This window comes from Lynx canadensis, chromosome D3 (assembly GCF_007474595.2).
Source record: "Lynx canadensis isolate LIC74 chromosome D3, mLynCan4.pri.v2, whole genome shotgun sequence".
In the NCBI taxonomy this organism is placed as follows: domain Eukaryota; kingdom Metazoa; phylum Chordata; class Mammalia; order Carnivora; family Felidae; genus Lynx; species Lynx canadensis.
The window spans coordinates 14,668,489-14,689,470 of NC_044314.2; the positions used below are offsets into that span (position 1 = coordinate 14,668,489).

Below are 20,982 nucleotides of genomic sequence, written 5' to 3' on the forward strand. Positions count from 1 at the left end.
CGGTGACTTTCGGTTTGTTTCTCTGCTCTGGCCCTCCCGGGTCGGGGGCGGCGAGAGGGGCGCGAAGGGTTGGATGTCTTCGCCCCCACGGCGGCCGCGCCCGGAGCCAGGGAAGCGGGGAAGGGGAGCCGCCGCCTGGTGTGTCGGGGGGCGCCTTTTGCACAGTGGATGGGGGGAGTCGGGCCGCAGGGGTCCCGGGAAGGGGAGCGCGGGCCACAGCGGGGCGGCCCCCGGGCGCCGGGGACGGGGTCCCTGGAGTTGCGTGTCTCCGGAGCGCTGGCGGAGTTGGGCTGGCGGCTGGGGCGGGGGAGCGGCGCTGTCGGCGGCTCCTCGGAGTCCTCGGATGCCCCCTGGAGCTCCGGTCCGAGGGAGCGCGTCTCGTGCCCGCGCCGCGCGCGCCCCTGAGGGTGCACGTGCGCGCGCGCCCCAGCGGCGCCCCCACCCCGCACGCGCCCCGGGATGGTCCCCTAGCGAGCCCCTGGTCGAGCGCCTTCCCCGCCCCCCAGAAGTTGCCCTCGCGCTCCACTCCGCCGCCCCGGAGCCCCTCTCGGGAGGAGAGGGAGCAGTGGCGGGCCAGATGTTGGGGGGTCTTTTGTGCGGACCCACGTGCCTGGGGCGCCTGCTCCTGGAACGGCAGCGGCAGGACAAAGCAGGCTGGACGCGTGGGACGCTGCACGCGAGGCGGCCGTCCCCGAGCCCGCCTAGGGTGGGGGTGGGGCGGGGGGAGCGCTGCACGGTTTTGGAAAGAGTAGAGAAATCGGTTGAACAGAGTGACAGTGACTTGATGAGGTGGCGGACAGGGGCGAAAGAAAGGATGCGTGTGAATGCAGCGCCGCTGTGTGTGTGTGTGTGTGTGTGTGTGTGTGTGTGTGTGTGTGTCTGGGCGGGTGACCGGGCGCCCCGCATTCCCATATAACCTGGTTTACTAGTATATTTTGCTAGTGTGTGTTTGCCCCAAGATGTTATTCTACGCCTTCTCGTCTTTCTTTCCTTTTGAGGGGTTACGGTTGCTGGTAGAAGCTGTGCCACCGGGGAACTTGGGGGCGGGGGAGACTGCAGCGGAGTGGGGGGAGGGGGGTATTTATCCTGTAGAGACAATTAGGGAGCGTTACGCCCCCTCCGCGGCTGGCGGGCGCTCCACGCCTCCGCCGCCTTCCTCCACCTCCCGGTGCACCCACTCCACCGCCGCTGGCCGGGGAGGGTGCTCGGATTTCTTTCTCTGCTGCGCGTATCTAACCCTTACTGCATGTATTTCACTGCAGGCTGAACAAAGCTCAGGCTCAATTGTGCTTCCTGCTTGTCAGCCTCTTGCCTCCCAAACGCGTACCGTTTCCACTTGATGTCATCATGCAGAAGGGGGTGAAAGGGACTCGGTGACAGATGCAGGTAACCCCCAGTAGTCTGGGTAGCCGCCTGGGTGTCTCTGGGTCATTTGGGCCAGCAGTGTTTGCACGGGGCTGTTTGGGTGGTTTCTGCATCCATTCCTTTGCTGTCTGTGTCGAGGAGCCTGGGGGCTGCTGAAACTCCTGGGTCTGAGAAGGAAATTGCAAATGACTTGAAACCTTCCTTTTGAAAAAGTCATTGAGGGCAGGGTGCGTTTGGGGTCGAATAAATTCCACCGGGTTTCTACTGATGGGAATTTTGATATAATCAATACATAGACAGTTGTGTCTGAATGTGGGGTTTGGATATATGCCTGCTTTCTTATCTGTAGTGATACATTTTGGCTCCAGTCTGGTAATGGATATCGCTTGTTGAAAAGGTATGGCTGGAAGGCCGATTATAAATTTGACCAGGGCTCAATTAGGGCATTGGTCAGATGTAGTAACCTTCTTACGAAATAATGTCTCTCCTCCAAGCCTTCATTGTAATAGTGTTTGCAATATCAGGAGGGACATGCCGGCAGTAAGTTAACTGGGAGGTGGAAGGGAGGGCAGTTGGGGGAGCAGAAAGAGAACAGAGAGCCGGGAGCGTTAGTTAAGTTTCCATTTACATAGCCCTGAACCATTAGGCTCTCGGTCTGCATTTTATCTTTAGGTTGTTGGTGCTTTTCCAAAAACTCTGGCCGGTACCTTTCTTTCCAAGGATAGTTCTGCTTCGATGTCGAGCTAACGAAATCTGGGGTTATCTCGATAGAGCTCCGTGAAAAGGTAACCTTCAGACATACCAGGACACCTTGGCACTGGCATTGTCTCCTAGAGGGCAGAGTCCTGGCATCCTGCACGAGGAGCAGAGAATAAGAATGGTGATGGGGGTGGACTCAAGGTTTATCTTGCTGGGAGAAGCGATTGCGGAGGGCCACGGGCTCCTGGTGCTCTGTCTTCTTGCACTGCAGCCACAGCAGTGCCGTGGCTATGGCAGCCTCTCTCGTCACCATTTCCGCCCCCAAACCCACAGAAAGATAAAATTGAAAAACTTGAAACATGTGTCATTCACCTCTAGGGTAGTTGTGTTTTGAAAGGGGACTTTGAAAAAACAGGAGTGGCACTGGCATTGATCCCTATACTCAGAGCATCCAAGAATCCCTGGGAGAGGTGAAGGAGTTATCTGGTCTCAGCCAGAACAAAGGCCACCGCTTTGGGAAGATCAGATTTGTAATGGTGTTAGGATAGAGGTACTCTGACAAGTAATTTTAATGTCAGCAATAATGCAGGGTGTGTGCTGTGTTCCAGCAAGAGGAAAAGCCACGTGATGGGATAATAGGGAGTGTTAATAATGCAATAGAAACAAAGGGTGTGGTTTTTTTTTTTAATAGAAAAAATAAATACCTCACACACAAAATTCCCCATGGGAAGACCAGTTGCCTGCACATGTAAATGCACGTCCAAGAACAAAGATAGCCATAGTGCAGTGTTAGGTTTCCTGTGGTTTTAAACTGTGTGCGGTAACAAATCATAATAAAGTGTTGTATTGATGCTTGTTTTGGTTTTTCTTTTTGTAGGTGGAGGCTCCCCGCCCCCAGATGTCTGCGGTAGTGTTTAGCTGTAGGCTGGGGGAGCCCTAGAAGGTTATCAGACCAACCTTTGCGTCCAGTGCCCGAGTCCTTTCTACAGTGTTCATTTAATTCATTCAGCAGATGTTTATCAAGCACCTGATAGATCATAGACTGTGAAAGATGCCAAGGGGTGGGGGCGTGGGGTGTCTGGAGACATAAAAATGAACCACCTTCAGGGAGCTTCTCAGAGACCTGATTCTGATTAAATTCAAAGGAAGCTAGAGAGAGAGGAACAAAGGGTGGTATTGGACTGCTGAGGGACTATGATCATTGAATGCCTCTTTCACTGGGGAGATCACTACTTCATAAGTGACCGGACCTGTTGTCCGAAGGTGACCTTTTCTTCAGCTCTTCAGCTAAATTCCACGTGAATGTTTAGATTTCAGCATTGTTGAAAGGTCATTCTGTTTCATTCTTTATTCCCTCAGAGTTGCTTGAACCTGTCTATCCTGTCTGCACCCTCTACTTTTCAAAGAATTACTTGAATTTTGAAACAAACCCTGCTTTTTTGTATTACCTGATGTAGGAAACAGTTGGTGGGAGTGGGGAGGCACTTTTGCAGGTTCTGTCTTTTATAAACAGCGACGTATTGGCAATGTAGGTTAGGTTATGTTGCAGTAAGTAAGAAATCACCTCCAAATCTCTGGCTAAATACAGATTTCTTTCTCTCCCATACGATGTGTCCTGTGTGGTCAGCAGGTGGGACCTGCTCGTCATGGTCCCTTTAGGACCCAAAGTGATGGAGGTGTGACCCTGAGTGTGTGTGTGAGGTCCCTGCAGTGTGGGAAAGGAAACTCTGGAGGATCTTGCTGTCTGTATTCACGACACCCACGTCACCCACAAGTGACTTATGTTGCTTTGGCCACAACTAGTCCTATGATGCCATTTAAACCCCAATTCAATATTTCTCTCCCTGCAGAAGGGACAGCTGGATATAGGTGAGCCTCTCTCATGACCTCCGCAGGTGGTGTGGCCTAGATGAGGTTATGAAGTGTGTTCCTGTGGGGCTAGCTCATGCTTTGTAGACATTGGGTGTTTACGAGTGCCAGTGCGATGAATGAATAGTAAATATCTTAAGGAATTTGGTCCTGCCCCACCATGGTATTTACTGATATGTTGGTGTTATATATACTAATGTGATTGTCCATTGATCATCAAATAAAAAATTAAAGTGTTCTCTCTTGTTGCCTGTTTTGAGTAGTTGTTTATTCTGAAGCGATAGGCCAGGAGGTAGTTCCAGGGCTAGTTCTAGGAGGTTCTGTGTTTAGCATTATGTAATAGAGAGCTGTTACTTACAGACTTTCTCTCCCTCACCATCTGCCTCTTGTCTAAGACTTCCTGAGTTTGTCTGGAACAGCCTGGGGTAGAGAAGGAGTGGTCGTGGGCCTAATAAGGGCCACAACTAAGATTTCGAGGGGGCAGACATGTGGGTAGGGTGGCCTTGGGTCACCCCCTTGTTACTCTGATGTTTAGAAAAGGCACTTTGGATATGTGCTGTTTTCTGGTCACGGGACCAGCAGAACACCAGGTTGGGTTCTGGCACATTCGTGCTTCCATCAGCAACCACGTTGACAACGAAGGTGGTCAGTTTTAAAGCCTTCCTCACCACGCTGTCCCTCAAAATGGTTGGGTGCTGAGGGGCAGGCATTGCAAGGGGCTGTGGATTAAGCAGTTGGTGGCTGGTAGAGAGAGTTTGCTGTAGGACGCACCGGTTCCTTAAATACCTTTGTTGTGATAAATGCATGCATGGATTAGAATTTTTAGGATGTGATAAGTACCTGCGGCATAAGCGTGGAATTTAACAAAATAGTATTGCTTCTGGCTCAGTAATCACCTTGCTGAAGTCATTTCTATAAAGACAGCTCTCCCCAGACAGGCGATATGGTAAAATGCCTGCTGGCCCCTGAGTCACAGAGGCTAGAGGACATCAGTGTTAGCTTCAGAATGCAGAGGTTACCCTCTGCTTCCCTGGGGTGACAAACTATTGCCTCCAAACGGAGGGAAAGTGGGAAATGAGTGGCGGAGAAACCAGCAGGGAGAACCAAATATAGCCCATCCGGGACCTCCAGGAGCCAAGTCGGGGTGCGTGGGGGCTGGGCTGAGGGCGAGGCGCAGACCTAGCAGGAGGGGAAATGAGGCCCTGAGAGGCTAGGCTCGAAATATATTTAGGAAGCTCCAAAACACACGTCTGTATTTTGTTTGGCCTCTTGAGCACCCGCCACTGTAATTGCACGACGAAGGCGGCCGTCCAGGTGGAGGACACTTGCGGAGTGGAGGTGGCTTCTAGCGATACCCGTCCGGAAGGTGTGGTGGACAAAGCGAAAGGGAGGAAGGCGTTGACCTTCCTGCTCCCCCACCCCTGGCTTGGTGAGCCATGAGGTGTTCCAAGGAGCCCGCCTTCGCAGTTGAAATCTCCTTCGGATAAAATAAGTCCTTGTTTGATGTTTAAGGATTTTTTTTTTTTTTTTTCTGGATGACCTACTGTCATCGTAAGACGTAAGGCCAGCAGTGTGTGCGACTCGTTTCTCCTCTGGGTGGTCGTCGAGGCCTGTGGTTTTTCTGGCCCGGACCCTGTATGGCTGCTGAGGCTTGGAGTGCATTTTTTATAGACTCGTGGGGTGGGGTCGGGGGGGCTCCTTGTGATCTGCTGGGAGCGGAGAGCATGAGTAGGACAGGATGCCTTCTTTGCCACTGGATTTATTAATTCCTGCGTACCTAACACTCACTGCAAACATTTCGCATGATAAAAGTTATTCTGACATCACACAGGCTTCCTGGGCTATCAGACTGCTTGCGGGGAAGGTATTGATCAAATGCAGAGGAGCCTCTGGTGGAGGCAAAGTCAAGATGAGGTGGAATCTTGGAGGGCTGTGCTCTGTCCTGGTGTTTTCTGATCACCTTCCATTGATAAATCCAGATAACCACACTTAATACACTCCTCCCTGAGGTTCTATCAGCATTGATGAGGTTTTGGCAAAAGCTTGGACAGATAAGTGTGAAAATAGGGAGTATTCTTATTAATATTGAAGTTCTGCTGATTAACAGATGAACTTAGATGTCTCCTTACTGACAGATCCCCTGTCTCCCTTAATTTCTGTCCCCACCGCCATATCCCAGATGGGGACCTCATTTCTCTGGACTGTAAGAGTGGGTACCCTTACCTCCTGGCTTTTCCACCCCAATCCATATTACAAAATGCTGATACCCTCAGGACAGTAGGCCGTTTTAATTGTTCATTCCCTTGCTTAATACGGAATGGCTTTCAGTGGCTTCTGCTTTTTGGGGACGAAGTTCCTATTTTTTTAGTCTTCCCTTTAAAGTTTTCCCCACCTAGACCCCAGACTTCATGTCCATCCCTGACTTTGGCTCTGCCTGACTTGAAAATGCCACACTAGCTGGATGGTTAACACACTATTCCCCCCAAATGCTTTGCATAGCCTGTTTTAAAATTCTGGAATATTCCATAGCCTGCAATGTCCTCTCCCTATTCTCTGTCATTGAAGGTGTGACTGGCTCTTAACTCTTCTAAAAAATTTAAGTCTGTCTCCTTAGCCCATCGCAATCCTTCACTTCTTCCAGGTTCTCTGACAAAATTGCCTACATCTCTCATTTCATTCAACATTCATTCATTCGTTCCACAAAGGGCATTTATCATAGATTGTCTTGTATTATCACCTGAGATTGAGGTGTCTTTTTCTTTCTGTTTAATTGCAAGGAACAGAAACCCACTCAAGCTACTTCACGTAAAGGGAGATACACTGAAACGATGTCCCAGGATGGGAATGGGACTTTTCCAGGCTCTGCTCAGCTGGGGGGAAGGGTGAGGGATCTGGCTTCCTCCAGGGGGACCTTCGAGCTGGTGGATGTAGGGACTGAAACCAGCAAGATCTCCTTTCTCTTGCAGGCTCCTCAGAGATGAACACTGGATGAGGTTTGAACCTATTTTGTATTCCCCACCATGTGCGTACAGCATAAGGGCTCAATAAATACTCAGTCTTTGATGAATCTTTGACAGCACAGAAATGATCTCGACCCACTGCGATAAAGGAATTATGGATGTTTTTGGTCATAGACCTATGGGAAGTTAAGAAGAAGAAAACTTCTTTTTGGGGCGCCTGGGTGGCGCAGTCGGTTAAGCGTCCGACTTCAGCCAGGTCACGATCTCGCGGTCCGTGAGTTCGAGCCCCGCGTCAGGCTCTGGGCTGATGGCTCGGAGCCTGGAGCCTGCTTCGGATTCCGTGTCTCCCTCTCTCTCTGCCCCTCCCCCGTTCATGCTCTGTCTCTCTCTGTCCCAAAAATAAATAAACGTTGAAAAAAAAAAAAAAAAAAAAGAAGAAAACTTCTTTTTAAGAGCTTCCCCTACTTGCATTAATAATGATTAAATATCGAATCAAATTAGAGTTGCCAGGCTGCATTGAACATCTCAGTGATTGGGAAGTGAACATTCTCACTGAGGGTCATCATTCTAAGAAAATGAATCGTTATTGGTAGTCTGTTTTTTGATTTTAGTTTGTCTGCTTCTTCCAAAACAGTAACAAAACAAACAAAAATGTCTTCTCCTTTGTGACATATAGCAAGCCGTGTTAGAACTTTACATCCCATAATCTCAAGGCCACCCCACAATCTCAAGAAACAGACTGCTGTTTGGGTTGAACCTTAGCGGGTGACAGTTGCCCACAACTGACTACCATATCTCTCTTTGTAATTAGCTTTTAGCCATAAATGCCTTCGTGATGGACCTCTGGTTTGCCTCGCCTCTTTTGATTTTGGAATACTCATTCACATGATAGAAACTTTTGTTTAACACTTGGAATGCTTGATCATTATGGATAGCGTTATTACGAAAGAGGAAATGTGTTCAGCTGCTTGAAGAAAATGGCCAGGAATACATTGACGTGAAAATAATGTTCTCAGTTTGAGGGATAATGAATGGAGCAGAGATAAATGTCTCAAAAACAAAGTGTTTGGTGTGATACTCTCTTCCAGTTGTGTTGCTCTGGGATGGGTTTGTAAACTGCTTCCTTGCAGGTTAAAAGGGGTTGGAGAAAAACGTGGATAGATCTCTGTACCTTGTTTAGAGAATTTGCCCCTTTGTTGCATGAGACATAAGGATTATGGTCATTTTAAGTGAATAATAGCTAATTCAACCATACAGGTAGAGAGCCATCCTTATCTGGGGCAAGAACTTGTCCATCCAGTCCTACTTCATCAGGCTAACATGTAAGAAACCGAAGGTAGGAATCCATCTATTCACCTCTGGTGATGGGTAAAATGGCATTTGAAACACTGAGAATCAGTGACTTAAATTTTTTTTTTTTAAGGTTTATTCATTTCTCAGAGACAGAGAGACAGAGCGTGAGCGGGGGGCAGAGAGAGAGAGGGAGACAGAATCTGAAACAGGCTCTAGGCTCTGGGCTGTCCGCAAAGAGCCCGATACGGGGCTCGAACTCATGGACCTCGAGATCACGACCTGAGCTGAAGTCAGACACTTAACCGACTGAGCCACCCCGGGCACCTGGGCATGAGAATCAGTTGACTAAACTCCATGTTAGATATAAAATTGTGTATATTAATTTTATTCAAATACTCAGTGCCTGCCATTTGCTGGGCACAATTCTGTACAATTCTAAGTAAAATCCTTGCCTTTCCTTAGCTTAATGTACAAACTTGTAATTAATTTGGTTTTCTGCCTTTTATTTTTTGTAATGGCAAAGCTAACAGGGGACAGAATAAACCAAATGCATCTGATACTCTTCTCTCTCAGTTCTTGATCCCTTACCATCCATACCCACCTTACTTGATCCTAATTTAGTTAAGTGATTAAAAACATGGAATTTTTGAAGCAAGATGGATTTGGGTTCAAGTGTTGGCTGTGCTGTAATGACTTTGAGTAAATAAGGTCTGACTGGGCCTTGGTTTCTTCATCTGGAAAATGGAGGGACAGTCAATCTCATTGACTTATTTAAGAGCAAGTCAGATCATTTACATAAGGTGCTTAGCGTGTTGCCCTGTGCATTGTAAACACTACATAATGGTGGCTATTATTAATGTCTGTTTTATTTAGCATCTACCATCCACCGGTCTTGGTGTTCAGTTCTGGAAATCTCAGGATGAATAGTTGCGCTCTGAACTGAAGAAGCTCGTTAACCAGCCAAGAGGATAACCACATCTAAGTAACTACGGCCTTTGGCATTTTTATGAGGATTTGCTTTGTATGTCATGTCATTGGAGTCTTGTCATTGGAGAGTCTCTGTAAAGCTTTGCTTAAATGATGTGGGGTTTAAAAGGATAGGCCTTCTCAGGAGGAAGCAGGGAGGCTGTAAGACCACCTGCAGGGAACTCAGGCTTTCCGTAAAGAGCACCAGACCCCCTTCCTGTGGCCTCGCTCCTCCCAGGCAAAGCAAGGGTCTGGTTTCCTAGGGTCTGGTTTCCTGGGATGTAGGATGACACAGTGACTCAGCTTGGCCAGGACTAAGAGGATGCCCAGGTTGAGGGACTTTCTGTTTTAAGACCAGAACAGTCCCAGGAAACCTAGGATGAGTTAATCACCCTACTTAGGGGTCCTGTCCTGGTTCTGTGACTGTCTTAGCATCCTGAAGCAGGCTTTGGGGACACTTCACATGGTTACAGATGCAGCCATCCTCAGAAAGGAGGTAGGAGAGAACAGGACAGGATAAGACTGCAGAAGGCCAGCGTGGCTTTGTCAGTCGTTTTATTTATGGATCTTTTTTTGGAATGGGATCTTTATTATTATTATTGCCATCTTTATTAAAGAAGAGATCTCTTTAGCACAGGCAGGAAGGAAAACTGGACTATACAACGTAAAGGTAAAGTTAATGGGATCTTTTAAAAATGCTCCACAAACCACGGTATTTGCTGTGCCTGGTAGGGTTGTTGCACGGGGCTTGGGGCACCGTTGACATTCAATAAATACTTGTTGAGGGACTGGTGGAGTTTCATCTTTGAGAGCTGGGCTCCAATTCAGGGCTGGGTTGCTGATCTTTGTAGGATTTCAGTCTGGGCCCTTTGACAGCTGATTTGAAAATGCATACACCTAGATCTGCTCTGGGTTCCTTTGTTATGCAGATAACTCGTGTTTTTATGTATGAGCTTATGTTCTTCTTGCCTGTTTTTTTTTTTCTTCTTGGTGGAACCATGTGATGCTAGCTGATGAGTTGCCGTGTCTTTTTGTTTGCAGCTGAGGATGCTTCTGGAATGCACACATGTTGTGTACATAACAGTAGTGTGATAGGAGTGCTTGTGTGCACAGTGCCCAGTGCTTCCCTCCCAGAGTTGAGGGAGAGATTTCCCGAGGAGTCTGTTCACTCCAGCGGGGGGGGGGGGGGGGGGGGGGAGGTGGGAGATAGGGGGGATGGGGGTTTGGGGGGTGGGGTTGGGGGGCAGGAAGGGAACTGGGCCACTCTACTGAGTGGAGATAGCTGGAGCCTGGGCTCCAATTTGCCGACATTCCCTCTTCCTGAATCTCCATTACTAACACATGGGATTGATGGCAACCGATAAGGCCCTTGGATAAGCCACAGATTGTTCTAGTCTTTAGCTGATGCCTCCAGTGATAACCCTTTGTGTTCTGTTTCTTTTTGGGAAGTGTAACTATTTATCTGGGGATGTTAGGACCTGCAGCAAATTGCCAGAAACAGTAATTAGCTTGGTAGGTCTGCAAAAACCCCATGCACATAGCACCTGAGGGCAATTGCTAGACATTCACGTCTCAGATTCTTGTGTAATCACTTCTTGCACTGAGAAATCGTATTCATTTATGTTCCTGATAAGATAGATTTCTTCATGGGCTATTGCTTCACCTGAGAAAAAGGTAAATGGTTTGTCTATGGAAGGGGAAACTCACAGGCAAGCAGAATTCATTTTCTAAATTGCCTTTATTTCTACACACGGATGCTAAATATTAGTTGAGAGAGTTAGTGTTTCTTTGCAGAATCACCCGCTCTCTTTTTTTTTTCTTCCAACAGTGGAGTCAGAGCTATCAAAAACAAATCGTTCACACATCTTGAGTTATGTCAAAATAATGATACACAAGGTATTTGAGAATCGCATCTTACCTCAGTCATTCATTCCTACAAGGAGGTCTTTGATTTGCCAGGAAAAAAATGCCTTCACCAAGGAGTTAAAAAGAATATGTTAGATTTTACCCCCAGATTTATTACATCTTATTTGTGGAACTTATTTGTGGAACTTATTTGTTTGGCGTGGAGAGCGCCAAACCCTGTCTTTAAGTTGCTCCTTAAAATAACACCCTCAGGAATCAAGGCTAGTCTGGAATGGAAATTGAAAAACGGATGCTGTCCAGACAGTTTAGAATTCCTTGTAAACTAGGAAGGCAGTGGTAATCAATTTGGAAGCGTAAATGTGATTCGGCCTCGGTTCTCTGGTTGCTTTGGCTTTCATTTTGCTCCTTGTCCTTGACTCATGGCAAAGGGCATCGCCATTAGATTCTGTTGCTACTCTTTCTAAAGGTGAATGGGCTTCACATGGATGTCCACTTAGAACAGCCTAGAAGTGGGCTGTTCTCGCTGCAGGAGGAAGCAGTTCTGCACGGGCTGATGTTCCTCAGGTTCTGGAGTTCACTTCCCTCGGTTTAACTTCTCCTTTGAGATTCTGACTTGTAGAGAAACAAATTTCTTCCTTTTATGAGGCTTTTTAGTGCTAGGTGACTGGTGTCGCTCGATATAATCTATAGTACTTAACAGCTAAATACACTTTGTTTTCCCAGAGCCGATCACAGCGAAAATGAGAAAAGGAGAGAGAGGGACAACAGTTTGAGGGAGGAAAGGCGAGTTAAAGCAAATAACGGGGTAAATAATCGTGTAGGAGCGTGGTATTTTCTAAACTCAATTTTAGCTTCAAAGTCAAGAACAACTGTTGTTTACATGGTGCTATTGGCTTCGTAATTAAAAGCATCTTGCCCAAAGCAAACTGACGTTGTTATTAATAATGCATGTTCTACGAAATGACATGGACGTTTATCAGATGCTTCCCTTCCCAGGCTGTGTTGGATTCCACAGTGTTTGGATTGACAACTGAAAGAAAGTTGGGGGGCGGGGGATGGAGGAGATACCTATAGAGCAGAGGTGACAGATAATGTTTATCATAGGCTCCAGGCACAGCCCTAACTGCTTTAAGCATGCTCTCTGAGAGGCGCTAGATCCTGGAAAGTTAGGTGTCTTGCCCAAGGTCACCTGGTGAGTTTATGTCAGAGCTGAGATAGGCATTTGTGTGCTCTGTGCTCTGATCCACAGCCTGGGAGCCGCATTCGCAGCCGAGATTTGGGATTGAAAAAAAAAAATGCGTTAACGCTTTTTTAAAAAATGAGTTCGGTGTAATATAATTTAAAAAGAGATCTGACTGCTGCGCTGTTCTGTCTCTGGGAACCAAGATGGATGATTTGGGTTCACATCTGCCTCTATCAGTTTGATGTTGACTTTGAGGCCGCGTGGTTTGGAGAGTTGGTGATGGGATCTGTTGGGAAATTTGCAGTGAGATTTCCGACTGTTATCTGAGCTTTGCCCTGTGCTAACAAGTTTCTATGTAGTTTGGTGGTGTGAATTGTTCCTTGAAGGGCCACTTGACTGAGAGCCAGTGCGTGTAGCTGGGAGCTTAAGACTTTCATGAATATGCTACTAAAAACATTGTTTGAACAAAAAAACATTTCTTACAACCCCTTCTCCCGTGGTTACTGTTCTGCCCAACACCAAAAGGGGAATAGATCATATCCTTTCATGTCGCCATTCCTTTGTTCATATAGTTTCCTTGTCCTGGAGTGCCTTGTCTGCCTGTCCCCCCACTGCCCCTTCCCACTGAACACCATGTCTGGATGGAAAGCTGTAAGTATATGCTTGCTTCAAGACTTCCTACTCATTCCACCGCCTTACGGATTCTCCTCCAGCTATCTCAGGAAGAAGCAAGAATTAGTTTTCCTTCTATTTGGTCTTAATTTTTATTTTGTTTTATTTTAGAGAGAGAGGGGGGAGAGAACCGTAAGCAGCCTCCCTGCCCAGCACAGAGCCCCACACGGGGCTCGATCCCATGACCCTGGGATCATGGCCTGAGCTGAAAACCAAGAGTCGGACACTCAACCGACTGAGCCACCCAGGCGCCCACCCCTCCCATTTGTTCTTTGTAATCCCACTTACCTCTGTGTGTGATAATTTTGTACGTGGTTACCTCCCTGCTCCACTGAGAATTCTCTGACTGCAGGGACCTTGTCTCGTTCAGGAGTTTGGATGAATGGATGAAAGGATGAACAAGTGAATGAACAAACTTGATATGTGGATTTGTTGGGATGGATTAGAGTGTATCTCCATGAAAAATGGTGGTAGACCTGAGCATTGACATGTCATTTGATTTTGGTGACTGGTTAGAGGCTTAGCAGAATCCCGACAGTATTGATATTTGGGACTGGATAATTATTTGTTGTGGGGAGACTGACCTGTGCACTGTGGGGTGTTTAGTAGCATCCCTGGGCCCTACCCACTAGATGACAATTGCCTCGTTGTAACAATCAAAGATGTTTCCAGACATTTGCGATCTTTCTGGTCGTCAGGCCAGCTGCAGGGAGAGTGGGGGGGAACCGTGAGGCCCCAGGGTATGATGGAGCCACGAGATCCAAGAAGCCTGGGTCCTGAATGACTGAGTAGAGTAGAACCTCCCTTAGCAAGCTCACTGGAATGCAGTGTGAAGAAGCGATGAAACCATTTATTGCATTAGGCCAGTGAGATTTGGGGGTGCTTTATTCAGGCAGGCAGTCCACCCTGCCTAACCTTCCCTGACATTTGGATGAAGAGACCTTGTTGGAGCGCCCATGCCCATATTCCAGGTAGTAAGTAAAAACAGACGTTCCAGCCATGGAAAAAGGGACAGATATTTTTGTTTGTTCTTGTATAGCGTCAGTCTTAGTGCTCTTAAGTCTTTTAATTTCTGTATTTTGTCAGAAAATGAGATAATGATAAATGTGACTTTGTTATTTCCACCACTCTGGTAATTCTGACCTGTGAATGTTGAGCTATAAATAACTTTAGTAAAAAGTAATAAAACATCAAATGTCCTAGCAGGTTTCACTTCACTGTATATGTGTGTCTGGAATGCAAGCTCAAGTTGAGATATTTGTGGCAATTTATGTCTAACGCATTGTAACATTTTTGGGGAGAAAAATGACAGATGTTGATACCCTACAGCCACAGCTGTTCCCCACACCATGAACTAATAAGTCTCTGTATGACGCGATGGGCTTTGAAACGGACTCATATACGCTTAGTCCAGCCGAATGCTGTAGATTAGTGCCCAAAAGCTTGCTTATCAGACAGAATTCAGTGCATAGTTCTCGATTTCTTTTGCAGCAATTAATTGTATCTGTGGTTGTGTCTACACAGAGCCACTGACCAAAATGCGTGAGTCAAACGGTTTCGTTTGGCATCCGTCTGGAGGACAACAGCGGGGTTGTTTGTGGGAGACAATGGCTGTTTGTGGGTGAGCCCTGCGGTGGCTGAGGGCTTTGTGTTTGGTTCAGTGGTCGAGGTGCCTGCTCTGTTTGCACAGCATCCCCTCTGTGGTACAAAGAGCCACCCCTGCTGAATTTCACCCTACCTGTCAGTCAGTCAGAGAATTCCTGTCAGGAAGTAGAGTAAATGCGGATTGACGATTTTAAGATGGGAGAGGCCCCCTTTCGAGTTAGAGATCCTCTTAGGCGTCTTAACTACCAAATAGCAGATTCTTGTGTTTTTCCCCCATAGAGAACACCTTCCAGTAATAAGACTAACTTACATGGATGGCACTGATTATATGCCAGGCTCTGAGTGTTGTGTATGAGGTGTGTGCATAATTCTCGCTGCAGTCTGAAGGGGAAGGTACTTTTAATATCTCCATTTTAATTTGTCGACAAGAAACTGAGGCTCCGTGACTTGCCCAAGGTCACAAAGTGAGTAAATGCCAGAGCGCGGATTAGAACTCAGCCACAAATGGCTCCAGAGTTTGGGCCGTCGGCCACTGCGGTGTGCTGCCTCAGATTCTTCATTCTGTTCAGGAGACTCCCTTTCTCTGAGATGTTCCGTATTTTCATGAATCCAGCAAACATCTGTATATGATGCTTATGAAGAGTTAGTGATAAGACTGCTTTATTTTTGCATTGTTTGAGCATAATTTCCCAATTGAGCTGTCAACCGATACTCTTGGGTCTTCTATAACTCTTGGCACAATGCTTCCTTGTAAGAAGGGTACTAGCGTAGCACGTTGGCTTGATTATTTTCACACAGAGATGCTCATTTTGGAGGTCACCTCTGTCGGGGTAAGAACACATGTACACAAGGGACTCACGTGCCAGGTGGTACTGGATGAAGTGATACTGGGACTCGGAGGGGAGAGATTACTCTGGCTAAAGGATTTAACGTAGCTTCATGCAAGGTGATGCTCTTGAAGTGCAGGTAGTAATCCAGGCGTGCGGGTGGTAGAATGACATTCCAGCAGCAGCAAGGTGACAGGGGAGCGTGGATGTTGTCTTCCGGACACCAAATAATGCTTTATGACTACAGCGTGGAGGATGTGAGCCTGATTGGTCGGAAAAGGATTGGAATAGCTGGTGGGAAGGTGGGGGGAGGGGGGACTTTGGGACTTGTTTGGTTGGAAGTCATTGATGGTTTGGGGGCTGGGGATCATGCGGGTTTGAAGCTGTGCTTTTGGAAGCTTCATCTGGCAGCGGTCAGTGTGGATTGGAAAAGACAAAGCTGGGGAGACCAGCTGGGGTCCAGAAAAGACGTAGTGAACACCTGCACCCCAGGAAGAGGGCCACAGGAACAGAAAGGATGCACGAATGTGAGAGACATGTCAGAGACAAATTTAGTGGAATTTTGGAGACCGGTTCAATGAGAGGTGGGAGGTGAATGGGTTTTCAAGTCTGGGGTACTGGGTGAATAACAGTAGCAACTGTAAAATTACATGGAAAAGACCAGATTTGGAGGAGATCAAGAGTTCTCTTTGGAAATGGCATTTGGAAGAGAGGTCAGAGCTGTACCTTTGAGAATAACCCACATCCAGATGGCCGTTGTGAGTCTGAGGTCGAACCGTGTTGCCAAGTGGGAGAGAGAGCCTCTGCGAGCTGGCTGTGAAGGATCGTACGTCGAAAGGGAGGTGGGAACAAAGAAAACACATTTGTTTTCTGGAGCAGAGGATACTTGCATGTATTGAGAACCAAGAGTGACTTCATGTCATAGTGTAGCTTAACTTACATGTATTATTCCCGAATTGATTGTGATTTCTCCTAGACTTAAGATATTTGAGCTATTTTCCATGCATGTAAATAGCGCATGAAGAGTGGTCCACATGGGGCCTTGCCTGGAATACTGGGAATCCGGATGGACGATGCTCAGCTCGTCTGAACCAGTTAACTCACCTGCCCCTGGGCAAGTGCAGGCTGCCTTCCTCTCGTTGCCTCCTTGAGGATGCTTGCCTGCTCTTTTTTCCTCCGTCCTTCTGTTCAAATCCTGACTCTTCCTTTGATACCCTGTTCAAATCCCATTTCTGAATCCCTGATGATCGCTACCGAAAATGACCGTCGCTGCTTCCCTACCTCTTGCAGACCTAGCGTAGGTCCCGGGGGTGGCCAGCTGCTGACTGACGATAGATGTGGGTTCTGGGAGGGCTGTGCCTACCTCGCGCATCTCTGCATCTCAGGGACCTGGCTTATTTTTTCCCACCATGTTGTCACAAGCTGTTGTCATATAAACTGCTAACCTTCTGTCTCTCACTGGCTCTTCATCTCCTTAGAGACTGCAGTGATCTAACACTTTCTTACATCTCCCCCACTATTTTGGATATGGTATCTTAATGCTACTAGTTGCTTAAGGACTGGATCATTGGGAAGTTTTCTTTTCTCTTTGGGGTCCTGTATCTTGGTAGTTGAGTCTCGTATTGGCAATTGGAAGTATGATATGTCGGTTACCACCCCTGGCTTAGCTTGTATTCTACTCAGAAGATACATTGACTGTCTTGATTGATTCTTCTCTCTCTGGTCAGTTAATGCGCTGTGAAACTAACAGCAAGGGGATCGAATGGCCCTGTAGTGTGGCCTTCGGTTTCATGGAAGAAGTTGAGGGTTAGATTTTCAGGAACCAAAATATACTTGGAGCCTAAGTGGGTAGGACAGTAGTAGAGGCCTGAAATTAGTTTTTCTATTTCTAAAATTAAATTAATCAGACGAAATTCATTTAGCATAGTGTGTGGAGTGCTCACAAATATACAGAGTAAAGCTTCGTGTTTAGATAGATGAGGAAAATCTTTTGGGGACAGGAGAGGCTTTCCTTTTCCTTTTCCTTTTTTTTTTTTTGTCAGACACCTAACCGACTGAGCCACCCAGGTACCCCTCTTTTGTTTTTTAATGTTTATTTTTGAGAGAGAAACAGAGAGAGCACGAGCGGGGAGGGGCAGAGAGAGAGGGAGACACAGAATCCGAAGCAGGCTCCAGGCTCCGAGCTGTCGGCACAGAGCCCGAGTGGGGCTCGAACTCACAAACTGTGAGATCATGACCCGAGCTGAAGTCGGCCGCTTAGCCGACTGAGCCACCTAGAGGCGCCTCCTTTTCCTTTTGTGGAGTTTGTTTACTAGTATGATCTCTGCCCCATCAGTCTCAAAAACTCTAGTATTCAGTGCCGATTAGTTCGAATCTGGTGCCCTGCGCTCTGCTCTAGCTGGTCCCGCGGTCTCAGAAAATGAGTCTGCTTTCTTTGGGTTGTGGAGAAGGAAGGAACTTTATAGACTGTGTCAGGTAGACTGATGTTCGTAATGGTGGTTGAATAATCAGTTTAGTACATTGGCCGAAAAAGAAGCAAATGGCAGTGGCATTTGGAGATGACATACGAAGATGGCAACATTTTGATAAAATTTTATTTTGGTTTTTTAAATGTTTGTTTATTTTTGAGAGAGAGAGAGAGCATGCACCACGAGCGGGGGGAGGGGCAGAGAGAAAGGGAGACAGAAGACCTGAAGTGGGCTCGGAGCGGAGAGCCCAACGTAGGGCTCAAACTCAGCAACTGTGAGATCATGACCCCCGCTGAAGTCTGACGCTTAATGGACTGAGCCACCCAACTGCCCCTATTTTATTTTTTTTAAGTAGGCTCTGTGCCCAACGTGGGGCTCGAACTCTTGCCCTCAAGATCCAAGTCTCACGCTCCACCCACTGAGCCAGCCAGGTGCCCCTGGAGTGAAATTTTAAACAGTGAATATCTTTGAATTGACGTTATAAGTTAAAGAAGTAACTGCTAACTTTGCTTGGCGGTAACTATGTCCAGAGCATTTTGCAAAGCTCTGTGTGAGTTATCCAAGCTAATTATCACGATAATTTAGGAGCAGGTTCCGTGTTTAGCCTCATTTTTTGGATGAGCAAACTGAGACACGGGGAGGTTTGGTAGCTTGGTCAAGATTACGCTGCCGAGTGGCAAAAGCAGCTTGCAAACCCTGAGTGTGATGGGTGACAGCACTGGTAACTGAGAGCGTCACAATACGGTGGTCTTTCCAGACTTCGCCTTAGTAGTTATGGAAAAGTACCAATAAAAAGAAACAGCGGCTATTACAAAGAAAATATACTAACAATAAGCGTCTTTAGAGTAATGATTTGTTGGCTACAAAGATGAACGTGATATTAAGGATGAAATACGAAAACTTTCAGGGTTTCAATTTCGGTCACTCTGTGCTGTAGTCATAATAGAGTTGTAATTAATTATCTTATTGTGGCTATTTTATTTCCACACCAGAAATTCATCTGGAAATTATAGTGCAACAAATAGCTGCTGAAATCATGATGGTAGTAATTATATCCATGACATAATTGTGGAAATATAGAATAATGAGGTTATTTTGAGGGAAGTCCGCGTCAGTAGAATAGTGAATGCTTTTCAAATGTAGAGCAAGCCAGAAAGGAAAGGGGCCTAATTATGGATTTGTAATAATATAATGGAAATAGGTGAGTTTTCAGGAATATTTTGGAGACTAAAAATTACACTGCTCAGAGTTAATGTGGAACTTTTAACCAGATATTATCAAGGTCATTAGTAATATTTTTAGCTCTGGCAGGCTTTTTTCTTTTTTTTAATAAGCATTGTTAATCTCTAGACTATTGTTTTATGAAGCCTCCCGTTTCTAACATTAGAAGTAACTTATATCCCCAGGTTTGCTGTCTTCCCTGCTGCAGGATCCCTTTACGCAGTTTCCCCGTAAGAGGTTTTATCTTCCGCTGAGAACACCTCCAGATGTCAGGAACTTACAGCGTCCCAAGTAAATTGTTCCACTTTATAGTCAGGAAAAGCTGAGCCCAAATGAGGTAAGTGGGTAGCCCAAGGTCTGCCCTTCAGAGCTGGGCCTTGAGTTAGCCCTGACGGAATGTGCCATGCTGTTCAACCCTGGTCACGCTCCAGGAATCGTTCTGTGTCTACCCCAGCTGCCCAGCCTTTTCTTCTGATAGTACACTATCAGCAAACCATAGGACCCTTTCAGTGGGATCTTACCCCATGGGCCTGCAGGGTGTCTTTGGTTTTACCATTAGATATTCATTCCTTGTGGTGTGGTGAAAAGAGCAGGGGGATTATGGTCTCTTGGTAGACTGAGGGCTGTATCCCTGTTCTGCTAATTCATCAGCCTTGTGATCCTGAGCAAGTCCTTCCGTGTCCTCATTTAAGATGAGACCGGTTAGTACTTAACTTCAGAAGGTCATGGTGAAGGTCATGGTTAACGATGATAAGTGATGTGCATGGAGCCCTTGCAAGGTGCCAGGTGCTGTTTTAAGTATTATGTATATGTTCACTTACTTACTTCTCAGAACAGCAGTCTGAGGTAGGAATCAGAGGCAGGCCCAGAGAAAGTAAATGGTATGTCTGAGGGCTGAAGCTGGTATGAAGACAGTTCGTTATAAATTAGTTCCTTTTTCTTTTCCTTTTGGGTTTTGTGTCCATGGATCCTTTGCTAAAATGTGAGTGCCCTTGTGAAGGATGACACAGTCACCTAATCACTTGGATCAAGCATTTGCCAGCCCCACGGGGACGCAGGTGCAGAGAGGGAGTGGGCAGGTATGATGGGGGTGGGGTAGTGGGAGGAGAGAGAGCACCAACACCAGGGCCGGATGGGCGGACACGGGGAGACCTTGAGACACTCCGTTGTACCTGGACCGATTGGCCTTGGATGAAGCTGGCCCCTTGCTTTGCCTTCACTTTTCTTTTTCTTGGATCTGAAGAGGTCAGGTCTCCAAACATGCTGGCAGGAAAATAGGACTTTGGTCCTCTTTCTTGCTTGGTTAACCTTACAAGAACTCCTCTCCTTTCCACATCCTTAAAAAAAAGGGGGGGGGGAGAGAAAGAAGAGTGACGTCCTGGAGTGAAACCTAAAGGAAGTGGGGATGGGTCGTCATTGGCTGAGACACAGGCCCCAGCCTGGACTCGGGAACAGTGCAGACGGTGGGGCCGTGAAGTCTCTCCTGAAACGGGGGAGCAAGCCAGCGGTGCAGAGCCTACAGGCGAGGGGACAGACCTGGAAACACGGAAGGAACACTCCGCACTTTCTCTGTTGGGTAGAAGAAAACCAGAGCAGGTGAGGCCACTTAGTTGAAAAGAGCTGTGTGGGAGACAAGGAGACAGAACACATGACATGAAGTGTTTTTTAAAATCCGTCCTTGAGTGTATTTGCGACAATAAATCCCATCCTCAGACTCTGATCAGTAAAGGCTGTTTCTCTTTGGAGTGTGTAGGCCAGTGTCAGGGCCCAAATGACATTTGGCCACCGAAGGGTTCCTGTGTGCTCTCAACTCCACCCCCCACTCTAGCCTCTTTATAATCCTGAAAGCAGGAGATTAGTGTCAAACGTGGGTCCAGTAAAACAGTATTTCCTTACTTCCAAATTATTTCTTTCCAAGCGAGAGCAAGGTTTAGGAGCAGTGGAGAGAGACCATATGACAAGATATGTGGTGAGGCCCAACTTGGGTT

At 46.9% G+C, this 20,982-nt stretch overlaps 1 protein-coding gene across 4 annotated transcripts in view; it reads left to right on the forward strand.

Moving 5' to 3' along the window:
- Positions 1-20,982, forward strand: part of RNF152 (ring finger protein 152) — a 73,647-nt gene that overhangs the window by 75 nt on the left and 52,590 nt on the right. The window contains exons 2-4 of one of the 4 annotated variants that reach the window (XR_003973311.1): positions 1,263-1,386; positions 2,038-2,150; positions 6,900-7,094. The exons of 1 other annotated variant lie outside the window; for it this stretch is intronic. The gene's annotated coding sequence lies outside the window, so the exon portion shown is untranslated. Of the gene's footprint in view, positions 1-1,262; positions 1,387-2,037; positions 2,151-2,941; positions 4,297-6,899; positions 7,095-20,982 lie in introns of those variants that run through there. 2 more of the 4 variants (XR_003973310.1, XM_030336820.1) reach the window with 2 other exon arrangements.